Source organism: Rhinoraja longicauda, chromosome 28 (genome assembly GCF_053455715.1).
Source record: "Rhinoraja longicauda isolate Sanriku21f chromosome 28, sRhiLon1.1, whole genome shotgun sequence".
NCBI classification, from domain to species: domain Eukaryota; kingdom Metazoa; phylum Chordata; class Chondrichthyes; order Rajiformes; family Arhynchobatidae; genus Rhinoraja; species Rhinoraja longicauda.
In genome coordinates, this window is record NC_135980.1 from 31,192,417 (window position 1) to 31,209,436 (window position 17,020).

Sequence of the window (17,020 nt, forward strand, 5' to 3'; positions counted from 1 at the left end):
CTGGAGTAACTCAGCAGGTTAGGCAGCATCTCAGGAGAGAAGGAATGGGTGACGTTTCAGGTCGAGACCCTTCTTCAGACTGGGTTCTTGTTGTTGTTATTCAAGACAATAACAATTAAAGCCGTTTCTTCAGGAGCCTTCTAGAACAAGGATTGGATCAATCATACTGGACTTGTTTTGGTCAACTCCAATCTCTATGATTTTACACTTTAGAGGTACAACGCGGAAACAGGCCATTGGTGTCCGCACAGAGCAGGAATCATCCCCTGCACTAACACTATCTTACACACGATGATCAATTGTGGGGAAGCCAATTAACCTAAAAACCTGCACGCCTTTAGAGTGTGGGAGGAAACCGGAGCACCCGGAGAAAACCCACGCAGGTCACGGGGAGAACGTACAAACTCCGTACAGACAGCGCCCGTAGTCAGGATTGAACCCGGGTCTCTGGCGCTGTGAGGCAGCAACTCTAACGCTGCGCCACCGTGCCGCCCATAATCGCTATAGTCATTGATAGCCTTCACCAGATCTTAAGATGGGATAAAATGTGAAGTTAATTGCCTGACACACTACCTTCCCAAAGCCAGTGATGGGTTAAGGAATGAATAATCACAAAAATCCTCTTTTCTTGCAGTCGTGTGCAGTTAAAGTAGCCTTCTAATTGGTGACCAAGCACACAATCTGGGGCATCTGGTAGTGAGCTTTACTAAAGATTATAAACTGCTGATATTTAGAATGTGGAATTAATGCCTCTTAGTGGATGGCCACAGCCAGTAGCTGGAATTACATAGAAATACAAACACAAAAGCAGTGGAGACAGCACGTTGGCGCAGCAGTAACGGCCTGTCCCACTTTAGGCGATTTTAAGGCCACAGCCGGTGACTAGGCTGTCGCCGACAGTTCGCCAGGGTGTCGCGGGCATGATCGCGAGGAGTCTTCCAAAAATCCTAGTGGATCTCAGCGCGTCGCTGAGAAATCATCCGGCATGAAATCTCTCGGCGACAGCTGGCTTGTCGCCAGGTATCGTTGCTTATTGCGGGCACTGTCGCCTGCAGTCCCCAGGTTTGCTAGGTTCTCTTAGATGCATTTAGAAGCACATTATATTAAAACAAGTAAAGTCATTACAAAATACCATAAAATGCTTGTGTTGAACCAATTTATTTACCGTCAGGACATTTGACAGGTAGATTGGAGGCGACAGTTTGACGGTCAGGTAAGCGTGGGAATTTTCGCAATGTTTATGGCCATCAGCGATTACATTTAAAGTGGGCTCCCAACCCAGATATGCAACCCAGAAACCGGATATGCATCTCCCTTACATTTTCAAAGAATGCCCACACACTTTTCATAAAAATCCATTTAACCACTTAACAAAATTCTTTTTTTTTAAATACAGCTATTTGTAAACTGGAAGTAAATCCAGTTTATTCCTTGTTACAGTGAAGCTTGGTTTTCTAGTAACCCGGGCAAGATGTTTTATTTCAAAACTCTCAAGTACTTACCGACTTGTCAGTGATTTCAGTGAAATTTAACACGCCGGAGAAACATTGACAGCGTGGGAATTTGGCGATGTTTATGGCCATCAGCCATCACATTTAAAGTGGGCTCCCAACCCAGATGTGCAACCCAGAAACCAGATATACATCTCCCTTACATTTTCAAAGAATGCCCACACACTTTTCACAAAAATCCACTTAACCACTTTTAAAATAACTTTTTTAAATACAGCTATTAGTAAACTGGATATCTAAAGGGAGAGTAGCTTAATTTTTCAAACAGGCCGGTAGCTGAAATCCTTCAAAGAAATTGAGGATTGTAATTGAAAAAGTAATTCTAATTATGGGCGGGTGAAGGAAATACGACTAACAATGTTAATTGTTTTCCTCATTGCTGCCTAATGAGGCTTTTACACTTCCTGCACTCTGAAAACAACGTGCTTATTCACATGGAAGTCTGCACCGCCCAACAAGAACATGGCTCCAATAGCTGATGTTATCTTCCCCCCCCCACAAGACTGGGCACGCTCAGCAAGACTAAGGGGATGGTGATGGGCTTCAGGAAGTGAAGTGGTACACAGGCCCCAGCTTGCATTGATGGTACCGAAGTAGAGATGGTTGAAAACTTCAAATTCCTAGGAGTGAATATCACCAACAACTTCTAGACCACCCGTATTGAAGCAAAGAGCAAGAACGCACACCAACGCCTCTACTTCCTTAGAAGGCTTAGGACGTTCAACATGTCCCCTGCAACTCTCACCAACTTCTACAGATGTACCGTAGAAAGCATTTTATCGGGACGCAACGCAGCTTGTTTTGGGAACAGCTCCATCCAAGACCCGCAAGAAATTACAGAGAGTTGTGGATGCAGCCCAGACCATCACACAAACCAACCTCCCTTCCATCGCCTCCATCCACACCTCACGCCGCCTCGGCAAGGCCAGCAGCATAATCAAGGACCAGTCTCACCCCGGTCACTCCCTTTTCTCCCCTCTCCCATCGGGCAAAAGGTACAGAAGTGTGGAAACGCACACCTCCAGATTCAGGGACAGTTTCTTCCCGACTGTTATCAGGCAGCTGAACCATCCTACCACAACCAGGGAGCAGTGCTGAACTACTACCTACCACGTTGGTGACCCTCGGACTATCCTTGATCGGACTTTACTGGCTTTACCTTGCACTAAACGTTATTCCCTTATCATGTATCTGTACACTGTGAATGGCTCGATTGTAATCATGGATAGTCTTTCTGCCGACTGAAAAGCACGCAACAAAAAGCTTTTCACTGTACCTCGGTAACACGTGACAATAAACTAAACTGAGTTGAACAGAAGCTTGTACAGTAGCTTCCTGCGGACATAATGACCTCCAGCAGCACAACCTGGGGGGCAGATCAAAGAGTCATCTCATGTGCCCTATTATTGCAGCTACTTAGTTTAGAGATACAGCACGGAAACAGAACCTTCATCCCACTGAGTACACGTCGACCATTAATCACTTGTTCACGCCAGTTCTGTGTTATCCCACTTTTTCATCCACTCCCTACACACCAGCGGCAATTTCAGGCAGGCCAACACCTAAAATGGGTTTGCAAATCACCGCCCCGCGCCCCACGTGACCTCACCCAGCCAGCGGCCACGTGCTACGCAACCCGCCTCCCGGACCGGGCGGCCGCCATTGGAGGAGCGGGAGCACATGGCCGCTGGCTGGGTGAGGTCACGTGGGGCGCGGGGCGGTGACGTCACCCTTTGTCCCGTATTCGGGAATGAGGAAGTTGGCAACCCCTACTAATACGGGACAAGGGCGGTCCCGTACGGGACAAATTAATTTAACCCAAAATATGGGAGGTCCCGGCTAATACGGGACGGTTGGCCGTCATTGAATATCGTCATGGCTGCGCTGCCTTGAGCACTGTCTGCTCTACTCTGGCACCTTCCCACACGGCTGATCTGTTATAATGCACGAACTTCCTCTTTAAACACCCTGATGATGCAGACACTATAATCCATGAAAGCAGAGAATTCCCACGGTTCCCTCGTGTAGGAGGATCCAGCACACCACAATGTTCATCAGTTCATCAGTGATAGGAGCAGAATTAGGCCATTCGGCCCATTAAGTCCACTCCGCCATTCAATCATGGCTGATCTATCTCTCCCTTCTAACTCCCCTCTCCTGCCTTCTCCCCATTACCCCTGACACCCGCACTAATCACAAATCCATCTATCACTGCCTTAAGAATATCCACTGACCTGGCCTCCACGGCCGTCTGTGGAGATGAGCTCCACATTGCCCCTTGCCTTCTCACTCGGTCCCCCTGATTGAGATTTTGGACAGGAAGAAACAAATGACACCGTCTCATTTAAGAAGTACTAGGATCGCTGGTCGGCACGGACTCGGTGGGCCGAAGGGCCTGTTTCCGTGCTGTATCTCTAAACTAAACTAAACTAAATCGCAAGGTCACACCACACTAAATCACTTTAAATGGTCAGGCTACATAAACAGGTGAATATTAAGGATAATATTACACAAAACAATTGTACAAATCTAAAATGACAGGAAGTTGTAAAAGCTCAAAGAGTTTGATTTCATGAAACAATACTTCTATTTTTCATTTATTGCTGATACTATTTTGTGTTGATCCTTTATTTGAACATTGTCTGAATTGGTTGCAACTTGTCACCCTCTCAATTATTCCATTAATTTATCTCAAAAGCAGTGGAATCGTTTACTTTCCATGAATCTATTCTCCGATGATGTTAGACTTTAAAAATTCCACACTGGCTGATTGCAACATCAGCAGAGCGTGGAATGGCTGCCCTGAGCAATGGTGCCCTGCTTTGGAAGTCTTGTCTCCCATTAGTGGATCCATAGCAAGACCCTGTTATTGAGGCAGCACGAGGAAATAATGTGACTGAAAGCTCGAGAGATGACTTGCACCAGATTATGAAGGAAAGGAACAAAACTAATTATAAACACCCAGGGAATTGGAAAGTGAAACGTATGATGAAATTATGTCTGAATCAATCTGAAGAAAGGTCCTGACCCTAAGGTCACATGTCCATGTTCTCAGGCTGCTGCCTGACCCGCTGAGATCCTTCGTTTAGAGATTTGGCGTGGAAATAAGACCTTCGGCCCATCGAGTCCACGCCGACCAACAATCACCAGTACAATAATTCATCCCCACACACTCGGGACAAGTTACCAAAACCAGTTAACCTACAAACCTGTACGTCTTTGGAGTGTGGCAGGAAACCGGAGCACCCGGAGAAAACCCACACAGGTCACGAGGAGAACGTACAAACTCCATACAGACAGCACCCGTGGTCAGGATCGAACCCAGGTCTCTGGCGCTGTGAGGCAGCAACTCTACCGGTGCGCCACCGTGCCGCCCCGAATTACTCCAGCACTTTGTGTCTTTTTTTAATCAAAATAAGTCATCCTGACAAGAAAAAGGACCCAGAAAGTGGGCCTGATGCACTCGATCTGCACAATCAGAATCCCCTTTAAAAATGAACTGTCCAGTCAGAGCAAGAGTTGAAACAGGCACACCGACACGGGACAATCTCATGGGATCTGGGATCAGTGTCCAGTCACGTGGCAACAAATAGAGTCAAAGAATCACAGTCACACAGCGTGGAAACAGGCCCTTCAGCCCAACTTGCCCACACCGGCCCATATGCCCCATCTACACTAGTCCCACCTGCCCACACCAGCCAACATGCCCCATCTACACTAGTCCCACCTGCCCACACCGGCCAACATGCCCCATCTACACTAGTCCCACCTGCCCACACCGGCCAACATGCCCCATCTACACTAGTCCCACCTGCCCACACCGACCAACATGCCCCATCTACACTAGTCCCACCTGCCCACACCGGCCAACATGCCCCATCTACACTAGTCCCACCTGCCCACACCGGCCAACATGCCCCATCTACACTAGTCCCACCTGCCCACACCGGCCAACATGCCCCATCTACACTAGTCCCACCTGCCCACACCGGCCAACATGCCCCATCTACACTAGTCCCACCTGCCCACACCGGCCAACATGCCCCATCTACACTAGTCCCACCTGCCCACACCGGCCAACATGCCCCATCTACACTAATCCCACCTGCCCACACCGACCAACATGCTCCATCTACACTGGTCCCACCTGCCCACACTGACCAACATGCCCCATCTACACTAGTCCCACCTGCCCACACCCACCAACATGCCCCATCTACACTAGTCCCACCTACCCACACCGACCAACATGCCCCATCTACACTAGTCCCACCTGCCCACACCATACCAACATGCCCCATCTACACTAGTCCCACTTGCCCACACCGACCAACATCCCCCATCTACACTAGTCCCACCTGCCCACACCGACCAACATGCCCCATCTACACTAGTCCCACCTGCCCACACCGACCAACATGCCCCTTCTACACTAGTCCCACCTGCCCACACCGGCCAACATGCCCCATCTACACTAGTCCCACCCGCCCACACCGACCAACATGCCCCATCTACATTAGTCCCACCTGCCCGCGTTTGCCTCATATCCCTCGAAACCTGTCCTATCCAAGTACCTGTCTAATTGCTTCTTAAACCTTTAGTTTAATTGGTTTATCAAGTTTAACTAAAAACTAGTAACTAATTTAAATGAGTTAAATTTGGCATTAAAGCTTTTGTCCCTCGGCAATAGAACATCAGGAAATATCCTCATTAGTACCAGCGCTATTGAGTCTAGAGTGTGGATTGTCATACATCCCAAACGCTCTCTCTCTCTCTCTATGTGTGGTTTGTCCCTCCTCGGACCACTGTCGGTAGGTACTCACTACTGCTGACCGGGAGCACTCCACAAGCCTTGCCATTTCAGAGATGCTCTGACCCAGTCGTCTGGCCATAACAAATTGGCCCTTGTCAAAGTCGCTCAGGTCTTTACTCCTACCCATTTCTCCTGCATCCAACACATCAACTTCAAGAACTGACTGTTCACTTGCTGCCTAATATATCCCACCCCTTGACAGGTGCCATTGTAACAAGATAATCACTTCACCTGTCAGTAGTCATAATGTTTTGGCTGATCGGTGTATGTACGTATATATTAGACAATAGACAATAGACAATAGGTGCAGGAGTAGGCCATTCAGCCCTTCGAGCCAGCACCGCCATTCAATGCGATCATGGCTGATCACTCTCAATCAGTACCCCATTCCTGCCTTCTCCCCATACCCCCTCACTCCGCTATCCTTAAGAGCTCTATCCAGCTCTCTCTTGAAAGCATCCAACGAACTGGCCTCCACTGCCTTCTGAGGCAGAGAATTCCACACCTTTACCACTCTCTGACTGAAAAAGTTCTTCCTCATCTCCGTTCTAAATGGCCTACCCCTTATTCTTAAACTGTGGCCCCTTGTTCTGGACTCCCCCAACATTGGGAACATGTTTCCTGCCTCTAATGTGTCCAATCCCCTAATTATCTTATATTGAGAGACAGAGACAGATTTTTGTGTATGATATTGTTTCCAGTGCAATATGTTTACATATTGTGTTGTGCTGCTGCAAGTAAATGAGTGTGCAACAGATAAACGCAGCCCCAACGTCAGGCTACTCCACAGGGCAACGTTCGACTGGTCGTTGTCCTCCACTGACCCTTTCAGCTACCGTCCAGTTTCTTGTTCTGTTCCCAGTGCGGGCAGAATCATCGACACCTCACGCTGCCTCGGCAAGGCCAGCAGCATAATCAAGGACCAGTCTCACTCTGGTCCCCTCTCTCCCCTCTCCCATCGGGCAAGAGGTACAGAAGTGTGAAAACACACACAACCAGATTCAGGGACTGTTTCTTCCCAGCTGTTATCAGGCAACTGAACCATCCTATCAATAACAAGAGAACGGTCCTGACCTCCCATCTGGAGACCCTCGGACAATCTTTGATCGGACTTTACTGGTCTTTTCCTTGCACTAAACGTTATTCCCTTTATCCTGTATCTGTACACTGTGGACGGCTTGATTGTAATCATGGATCGTCCTTCCACTGACTGGTTAGCACGCAACAAAAGCTTTGGACTGTACCTCGGTACAAGTGACAATAAGCCAAACTGCTGCTGGCCTTAGGTGACAGATCTGATTACAAGCCCTTAGACTCTAAAGCATGTTTAAATTTGCAGAAAGAAGTGACCGTGAAGAGAGTTGCAATGAATTTCCACCTTGTGCTTGCAACAAAAGGGGTCTTGGCTTTCTCCAGCTACTCTTTAGCTCAGTACATCTGTTGGGAGGTAAAAATAGAAAACAGCTCTTACCAGCTGGGGTTGGAGTGGAGGGGTTTGGGAACGATGCAGTGATGGGGCTGGCTCCTCACGGTCCCCTCCAGCAATCGCTGAAGCTCCCGCTAGCTAATCTGTGGCAGCAGAACTCACTCGCCAGGTTCAACTGCAGCCTAGTAACAAAGCAGGAAGTGCTCGAATGCAGACAGAATAGGCACACGACAACAACACATTCACACACAAACAAATACACACACACACAAACATCCGCACGCACACAAACATATACACACACACACAAACACACACACATATACATATACATATACACACACACACACACACACATAACATATACACACATACATACACACACACGCACACATACCCACACACACATAACATATACACACATACACACACACACATAACATATACACACACACACACACATAACATATACACACATACACACACACACACACACATAACATATACACACACACACACACATAACATATACACACATACACACACACACACACATACATAACATATACACACATATACACACACACACAAACATATACACACACACAAACACACACACATATACATGTACACACATATACATATACACACACACACATACACATACACACACACACATATACATATACACACGCACACACACACACACACACACACACACACACACATACATATACATATACACACATATACACACAGACACACTACTCAATAACCAAAGTCTGTAGCCTCTTTTTTGCTCTGGTTTATTTTCACCCACATGTTTAGACCGTAATGGTGTATCCTTGTTTTGATGTGTTTATGCTTTATTCTTAATTGTTAACTGTATGTTTGTGTTGTCATTTGTGAGCGGAGCACCAAGCCACATTCCTTCTATCTGCATACTTGGCCAATAAACGTATTCATTCATTCACTCTGTGAAACGTCACCTGTCCATGTTCTCCACAGATGCTGCCTGACCCGCTGAGTAACTCCAGCACTCTGTGAAACGTCACCTGTCCATGTTCTCCACAGATGCTGCCTGACCCGCTGAGTAACTCCGGCACTCTGTGAAACGTCACCTGTCCATGTTCTCCACAGATGCTGCCTGACCCACTGAGTTACTCCGGCACATTGAGTCTATCTTTGTCATAAACCGGCATCTGCAGTTATTTGTCTGTACAATACCCATTAACTCCCCATCTAAATCCCAGGTGCTGTGCTCCCACTCAAAATTCCAATGCATGCGTTGTTCAGTTTATGGAGAACATCCCGACATTAGTCCTGAAGGTGTTTTTTTTACCAATTGTAATCCATGCTTTTCATCTGATGGTGACATTTTACTGTGAAGCAATGTCCAAGTCTGCCTTTTCTACACCTCATACTTGTGCAAGTGGATAAGTTGGCAGAACATTAGCTGAATCCATTAACAGCACCACCTGCAAAGCACTGGTCTGAGGAAGCAGGAATTATGTGGCTGGAGTTCAAGTTGACCAAGGCAGGCTTGGAGGTTTGCTGATCAATGGAAGCCATGATGTAATGAAACTGTGGTCTGGCTGGCTCACGCCTTTAGTACTGCATTCAATCTGTTTACTAAGGCACAGGTAATTGGTGGTCAGTCGGACTCGGTGGGTTGAAGTGCTCATATCCTGACTGCATGACTTTCTCTCATAGTGTATTAACCATTTGACTCCTAGGTCATAGTTCATAAGTGATAGGAGCAGAATTAGGCCATTCGGCCCATCAAGTCTACTCCGCCATTCAATCATGGCTGATCTACCTTTCCCTCTCAACCCCTCCCATAGAAACATAGAAAATAGGTGCACACAAAAAGCTGGAATAACTCAGACTCCTGAAGAAGGGTCTCCACCCAAAACATCACCTATCCCTTTTCTCCACAGATGCTGCCTGACCCCCTGAATTACTCCAGCATTTTTGTGTCTCTATCTTTGATTTAAACCAGCATCTGCAGTTCCTTCCTCCAAATTCCTAGTTGTCAAGTGTAGAAACATAAAGCTCATGAACACATACCCTCAGCAATCTTCAGCTGGATGCTGTGACTTTGTTGGGAAGGGCAATTATGTGTGTAAATCGGTCTCCACCAAACTTCCTCATAGTTATGAAGACAGAGTGGGAGAAACCCAAGGGAAATTCCTGGCAGCTAATTTTGGAACAACACAGAAACAAAAATAATTGCAAGTCCCAACTCACTCCGTGTACGCCGGCATTATCAGCGCCAGACAGCTGGACCATAAATACAGGACAACCATGCAGCAGCCCACTGATGGTGGTGCTGGCTCGAAGGACCGAATGGCCTCCTCCTGCATCTATGTTTCCGTGTTTCTATATACAGCCTTTTCTTTGACAGGATAGTACACAAACTGAAGCTTTTCACTGCACCTTTGTGCACGTGTCAATACTAGACTAAACTAAATGGCCCACCTCACCTGTATCCACCTATCACTCGTCAGGCCTTGTCCCATCCGCAACTCTCTTTTCCACCTTTCTCACTCCTGCTCCAATCAGTCTGAAGAAGGGACCCAACCCAAAATGCCGTCTGCCGTCTGAATTTCCCTCCACAGATGCTGCCTGACCCGCTGAGTTCCTCCAGCACTTTGTGCTTTGCTCAAGTTCCTCCAGCACCTGCAGTTCCTCTTGGATTAAACATTCGTATCTACCACTGCTTCTCAGATAGTGCAAGCTTATCACAGATAATCAAATTACAGTCATATTATTTAAAAAACAGGGCAAAGGTTTTGTGCAGAGGGGGTCTGCAGCAATATTTATTAAGTTGAAACCTGTGGGTCAATGCTAGCGTCGCCAACTGTCCCGTATTAGCCGGGACATCCCGTATTTTGGGCTAAATTAGTTTGTCCCGTACGGGACCGCCCTTGTCCCGTATTAGTAGGGTTGCCAACTTCCTCACTCCCAAATAAGGGACAAAGGGTGACGTCACCGCCCCGCGCCCCACGTGACCTCACCCAGCCAGCGGCCACGTGCTCCCGCCCCACCAATGGCGGCCGCCCGGGCCGGGACCACGTGGCCGCTGGCTGGGTGAGGTCACGTGGGGCACGGGGCGGTGACGTGACCCTTTGTCCCGTATTTGGGAGTGAGGAAGTTGGCAACCCTGGTCATCAGTCGATCTCCTCCCGTTTGAGTGGCTCCGTCGCAGGTGTGACCCCCACCTCTCGGTTCTGCTTCTGCAAACTTCAAGTGGGCAGTTTCTCTAAATATGAACTAAAGAGTTCGCTGTGAACAGAGTACTTCCCCTTTCTGAAGCATCGCGCCGTGCATGCCAGAAATAGATAACAAAATCACAACTCTCTGGGTGAAAAGTTTCCTTCTCACCTCAGTCTTAGAATACAGGGGAGCCCATTTAAAACTGAGCTGAGAAGGATCTTTTTTCACCCAGTGAGTTGTGAATTTGTGGAATTCTCTGACACAGAGGGCAGTGGAGGCCAAATCACTGGATGAATTTAAGAGAGAGTTAGATAGAGCTCTGGGGGCTAGTGGAATCAAGGGATATGGGGAGAAGTTGGCACAGGTTACTGATTGTGGATGATCAGCCATGATCCCAATGAATGGCGGTGCTGGCTCGAAGGGCCGAATGGCCTCCTCCTGCACCTATTTTCTAAAACACTAAAAATATCCGATCAGAAAGTACCAACAGAGAGAGAAACACAGGTTATTGTTCAGATTTATGATGTCAGTTCTGATGAAAGATTATCAACCTGAAATGTGAAGAAAAGATTGAGAGAGCTATTACAAATATGTAAAAAAAGAATTGTTGAAAGAAAAATTCTCAATTTTTCATGTTCGTAAGGTCATAACTGATAGGAGCAGAATTAGGCCATTCGGCCCATCAAGTCTACTCCGCTATTCAATCATGGCTGATCTATCTTTCCCTCTTAGCCCCATTCTCCTGCCTTCTCCCCATAACTCCTGACACTTACTAATGAAGAAACTCTCTATCTCTGCCTTAAAAATATCAATTGACTTGTGCCCTCCACAGCCGTCTGTGGCAAATAATTCCACAGATTCACCACCCTCTGACTAAAGAAATTCCTCCTCATCTCCTTCCTAAAGGAACGTCCTTTAATTCTGAGGCTGTGCCCTCTGGTCCTAGACTCTCCCACTGGTGGAAACATCCTCCCCACATCCACTCTATCCAGGTATTTTTCAGATTCTTTGGATAAATTATAATGGAGAACAGTGAAGCAGCAGAAATGTTAGACAAATGGTTTAGCCTTTCCACAAAAGAAACAAAGAACCTGTGTAATTCTCTGAAAGCCTGTGAATCTAATGGGAAAAAGAGAAACAGCAGGCGTTCTATCAATCAATAGAACTAAAAGCTGACAAATCCACAAACATCTTAAACAAAAATAGAAGATGCTGGGATTTCCCAGCAGGTGGGGCCTGTGCTGAGGGATGAGAAACAGAACCAATGTTTCAGCTCCAAGACTCTTCATCGCAATGGAAAAGGAGACAAAGGAAGATTGCAGAGAAGTGGGGGGAGGGACTGCAGATGCTGGTTTAAACCGAAGATAGACACAAAAAAGCTGGAGTAACTCGGCGGGTCAGACTGAAGAAGGGTCTCGACCTGAAATGTCACCTATCCATTCTCTCCAGAGATGCTGCCTGACCCGCTGAGTTACTCCAGCACTCGGTGAAACGTCACCTATCCATGTTCTCCACACATGCTGCCTGACCCGCTGAGTTACTCCAGCACTCTGTGAAACGTCACCTATCCATGTTCTCCACACATGCTGCCTGACCCGCTGAGTTACTCCAGCACTCTGTGAAACGTCACCTATCCATGTTCTCCACAGATGCTGCCTGACCCGCTGAGTTACTCCAGCACTCTGTGAAACGTCACCTATCCATGTTCTCCACAGATGCTGCCTGACCCGCTGAGTTACTCCAGCACTCTGTGAAACGTCACCTATCCATGTTCTCCACAGATGCTGCCTGACCCGCTGAGTTACTCCAGCACCGTGTCTGTCTGGGAGAAAGGATGTCTGAGACCAGACTCGGGTAGTTTATAAACAAGGCTGGCTGGTCACTGAGTGAATGGGGGGAGCGAGAGAGTGAATAAAAGAACAGGAAGCAAAGGGATTAAAAGAACACAAATCATAGAACAGTACAACACAGGAACAGGCCCTTCAACCCACAATATCTGTGCCCAACATGATGCCAACATGACATCTGCCTGCACTTTATCCATAGCATTCTCTGCACGATCATGTGCCTATCTAGAAGCCTCTTAAGCACCACTATCTTATCTGCATCCACCACCACAGGTGTACAGTTAGCACAGGTGCCTGTACCTGTTAGTACAGGTGTCAGAGGGTATGGGTAGAAGGCAGGAGAATAAGGTTAGAAGGAGATAGATCAGCCTTAATTGAATGGCGGAGTAGACTTGATGGGCTTTCCTCATCTCAGTCCTAAATGGCTTACCCCTTATTCTTAAACTGTGACCCCCCAACATGGGCAACATTTTTCCTGCATCTACCCTGTCCAATCCCTCTTTCCGATGACTGGATAGTCAATAACCCCCCAGTTAAATGTGTAGGAAGGAACTGCAGATGCTGGTTTACACCGAAGATAGACACAAGATGCTGGAGTAACTCAGCGGGACAGGCAGCATTTCTGGAGAGAAGGAATGGGTGACGTTTCAGGTCGAGACCCGTCTTCATGTTATAGTTGTATGTCTCACCGAGTTACTCCAGCATTTTGTGTCTCTCCCCAGTAAAATATGGCAGAAAACTTTAGGATTGGAATTATCAGCTTGAAACACTGCAAACCAATATAGACACCGTAGCTGAATCTTGATGTTATTTTATTACATCATTTGGGGTCTGATACACTTGCTCACCTTCGCCCTCACAGCACTGGCTGGAATTCACTACATATCAGCCCCAATTAGTTTAACGTTGGTTCTGCTGACAGAAGTGTTGTCTATTTTTCTTCCTCGCCGCCTGTTACTTCCCTGAAAATGTAAGTTTTGTCAAAGATGGAGCGTATCAGTCTCCAGCTTCAGCCGGCAGGAACAATACTCAAACCAGTCTGAAGAAGGGTCTCCACTCAAAATGTCACCCATTCCTTCTCTCCAGAGATGCTGCCTGACCCGCTGAGTTACTCCAGCATTTTGTGTCTACCCGAAGCAGCAACCCATTTGTTGCCAGTCAGTCCCAAGTCACTGAGATGACTCACAAACCATAAGCAGCCCACCTCAAGGAAAGTGCCAACCATTTTTTTTTGCACAAATTACTATAAACCTTGCAATGATAGAATACGTTTTGTGAATTCCCGTAGCTTTTTATCCAGCAGGCAGGTTGGGCAAACTGCACAAAGCATATTGTTGTAGGAAGGAACTGCAGATGCTGGTTTACACTGAAGATAGACTCAAAAACCTGGAGTAACTCAGTGGGGTCAGGCAGCATCTCTAGAGAAAAGGATTAGGTCACCAATTACTTTTGTCCAGAGATTCTGCCTGACCCGCTGAGTTACTCCAGCACTCTGTGAAACGTCACCCTTACATGTTCTCCACAGATGCTTCCTGACCCGCTGAGTTACTCCGGCACTCTGTGAAACGTCACCTATCTATGTTCTCCACAGATGCTGCCTGACCCGCTGAGTTACTCCAGCTTTTTGTGTCTATCTGCACAATGCATTTTTCCAATCGCTGAAATGGTTTTTGTTTTACTTTTAAAATCCAATTTTAAATTGGCAATCCATCAGGTAATAAAATGTATTCAATTCAATTCAAATTCAATTCAAATTCAAATTCAAATTCAATTCAAATTCAATAGACGTCAATATTTCAGCATCAATTACTACTGACAGTGAGCTGAACTCTGTATCCAGGTTACACATTGTACGTGAGATGCTCAAACATAACTGAATTGTAATATTCCCCTCTGTCATCTGCCTGAGATTTCAGAACAGTGGAACCGCTAACGTCCTTTAGCTCTTCCTCTCTCTGGTATAACTTCTTCATCAATCCGCGTTTATAACGACTTAACAATAACTTTCCAGATCATCTCAATGCCAATTTAAAATTGTTTGCTGCCTTAGTTCAATCGAGCTTTTTTTGTGTTTCTAAATAATCTGATCAATTTCCCTCCTGGGATAAATAAAGTTCTATCGTATCGCATCGTATTGAAATTCAAAGAGGCATCTCCACCCCCCACCTCCCTCCCTCCCTCCCTCCCTCCCTCATTCACCAGTCGCGGTCACACAACGGGAAAACAACCAGAATCATCGTGAGATGATACAAGGACAAACTCACATTAAAAAGTCTGTTTCCATTGTTAGTCTTGATGCAACCTTCTTTCAACCAGCTAACCAAACGACACACAGAGAGAGAGAGCAAGCTGCAATGGATGCAGTCACTTACCACTTGAGTTTCTCGGGGAACTGGCGATTAGGAATGCAAGACTGTGGACTGCCGGCATTCAGAGGAAGCACACTGCCACTGACCAGTGTTGTAGCACACTTGAGCGACTGCCAGCAGAGCAGAAACTGTGCAAAATGATTATCCTCTCATTTACCAAGAACTCGCATCAATGGTTTCAGAGAGGAAGGCGGCCAATGAACATTTCCACACCACATTTCCCCCAGACTGTGCCTCCTATTGGTTACTGGTCCATCAGATCACACCCTCTGATCTCAACCCCAGACATGACAGCGACAGCGTTGGAGAATGGCTCTCAACTTCACCCGGGAATATTAGCTCAGACAACTATTGCCAAAAGATTCTGTCACTGGCACCGGTTTAGGGAAACTGATCTGAGATTACTGCCTCTAACTAACTCAGAGAAACAACACAAAGTGCGGGGTTCACTCATCAGGGAAGGACATGGATAGAATCACAGTCAGACTGTGGAAACAGGCCCTTCTGCCCAACTTGTCCACGCTGACCAAGATGCTCCATCTACACTAGTCTCACCTGCCCCCGTTTGGCCAAAACCCCTCTAAGCTTTATTCCCCTCTCACCCTAAACCTTTGCCCTGTGGTTCTTGTCTTACCGACTCTGGGTAAGAGATTCTGTACATCCACACTGTCGATGGCTCTCATGATTTCATACACATCTATAAGGTCAACCCTTAGCTTCCTGCGCTCCAAGGAATAGAGACCCAGCCTGCTCAACCTCTCCCAATTTCTCAGGCCCTCAAGACCTGGCAACATCCTTGTAAATCGCCTCTGCACCTTTTGCAGCTTAGACAGGTGACGTTGTGGGTTGGGACAAGGAAGGTGAAATCTCCACGTTGTCTAACTCACAGCAGGGTTGTTGGCCTGACGTGGAGCAGCATCTCTCTGTTACAAACAGTGGCTTTAAGATCCTTGTCCTCGCGTGTGACTGTCATTCTGGTGTTGTTCAGTGTGAGAGGAATGTGAATCTAACTCCAATACTGTTTGTGAACCTACGGTATCTCCTTTGGCCACCAACCTACTGCACAACCAGGATCACCTTCCTGCCCGGCATGGAACTCAGCCTCACTGCCTCTGAGAGTAACGCCACTCTGTGAAGCACAGTGGCGCAGCGGTAGAGTTGCTGCCTTACAGCGAATGCAGCGCCGGAGACCCGGGTTCGATCCCGACTACGGGTGCCGTCTGTACGGAGTTTGTACCTTCTCCCCGTGACCTGTGTGGGTTTTCTCCGAGATCTTCGGTTTCCTCCCACACTCCAAAGACATAGAAAAATAGAAAATAGGTGCAGGAGTAGGCCATTCGGCCCTTTGAGCCAGCACCACCATTCAGGGTAGGGTACTGATATGGATAGAAAATTGGTTGACAGACAGAAAGCAAAGAGTGGGGATAAATGGGTCCCTTTCAGAATGGCAGGCAGTAACTAGTGGGGTACCGCAAGGCTCGGTGCTGGGACCGCAGCTATTTACAATATAAATTACATTAATGACTTGGATGAAGGGATTAAAAGTACCATTAGCAAATTTGCAGATGATACTAAGCTGGGTGGTAGTGTGAACTGTGGGGAAGATGCTATGAGGTTGCAGGGTGACTTGGACAGGTTGTGTGAGTGGGCGGATGCATGGCAGATGCAGTTTAATGTGGATAAGTGTGAGGTTATCCACTTTGGTGGTAATAATAGGAAGGCAGATTATTATCTGAATGGTGTCAAGTTAGGAAAAGGGGACGTACAATGAGATCTGGGTGTCAGTGTCAGTGTCTCGACCTGAAACGTCACCCATTCCTTCTCTCCCAAGATGC

General features: G+C 47.0%; 1 protein-coding gene across 3 annotated transcripts in view; it reads right to left on the reverse strand.

Moving 5' to 3' along the window:
• matk (megakaryocyte-associated tyrosine kinase) overlaps nucleotides 1-15,343 on the reverse strand; it is a 52,514-nt gene extending 37,171 nt beyond the window's left edge. For 2 of the 3 annotated variants that reach the window (XM_078424223.1, XM_078424221.1), the window contains exon 1: nucleotides 15,189-15,343. The gene's annotated coding sequence lies outside the window, so the exon portion shown is untranslated. Of the gene's footprint in view, nucleotides 1-7,795; nucleotides 7,906-15,188 lie in introns of those variants that run through there. The other variant, XM_078424222.1, reaches the window with a different exon arrangement.
• Nucleotides 15,344-17,020: the final 1,677 nt, after the last annotated feature.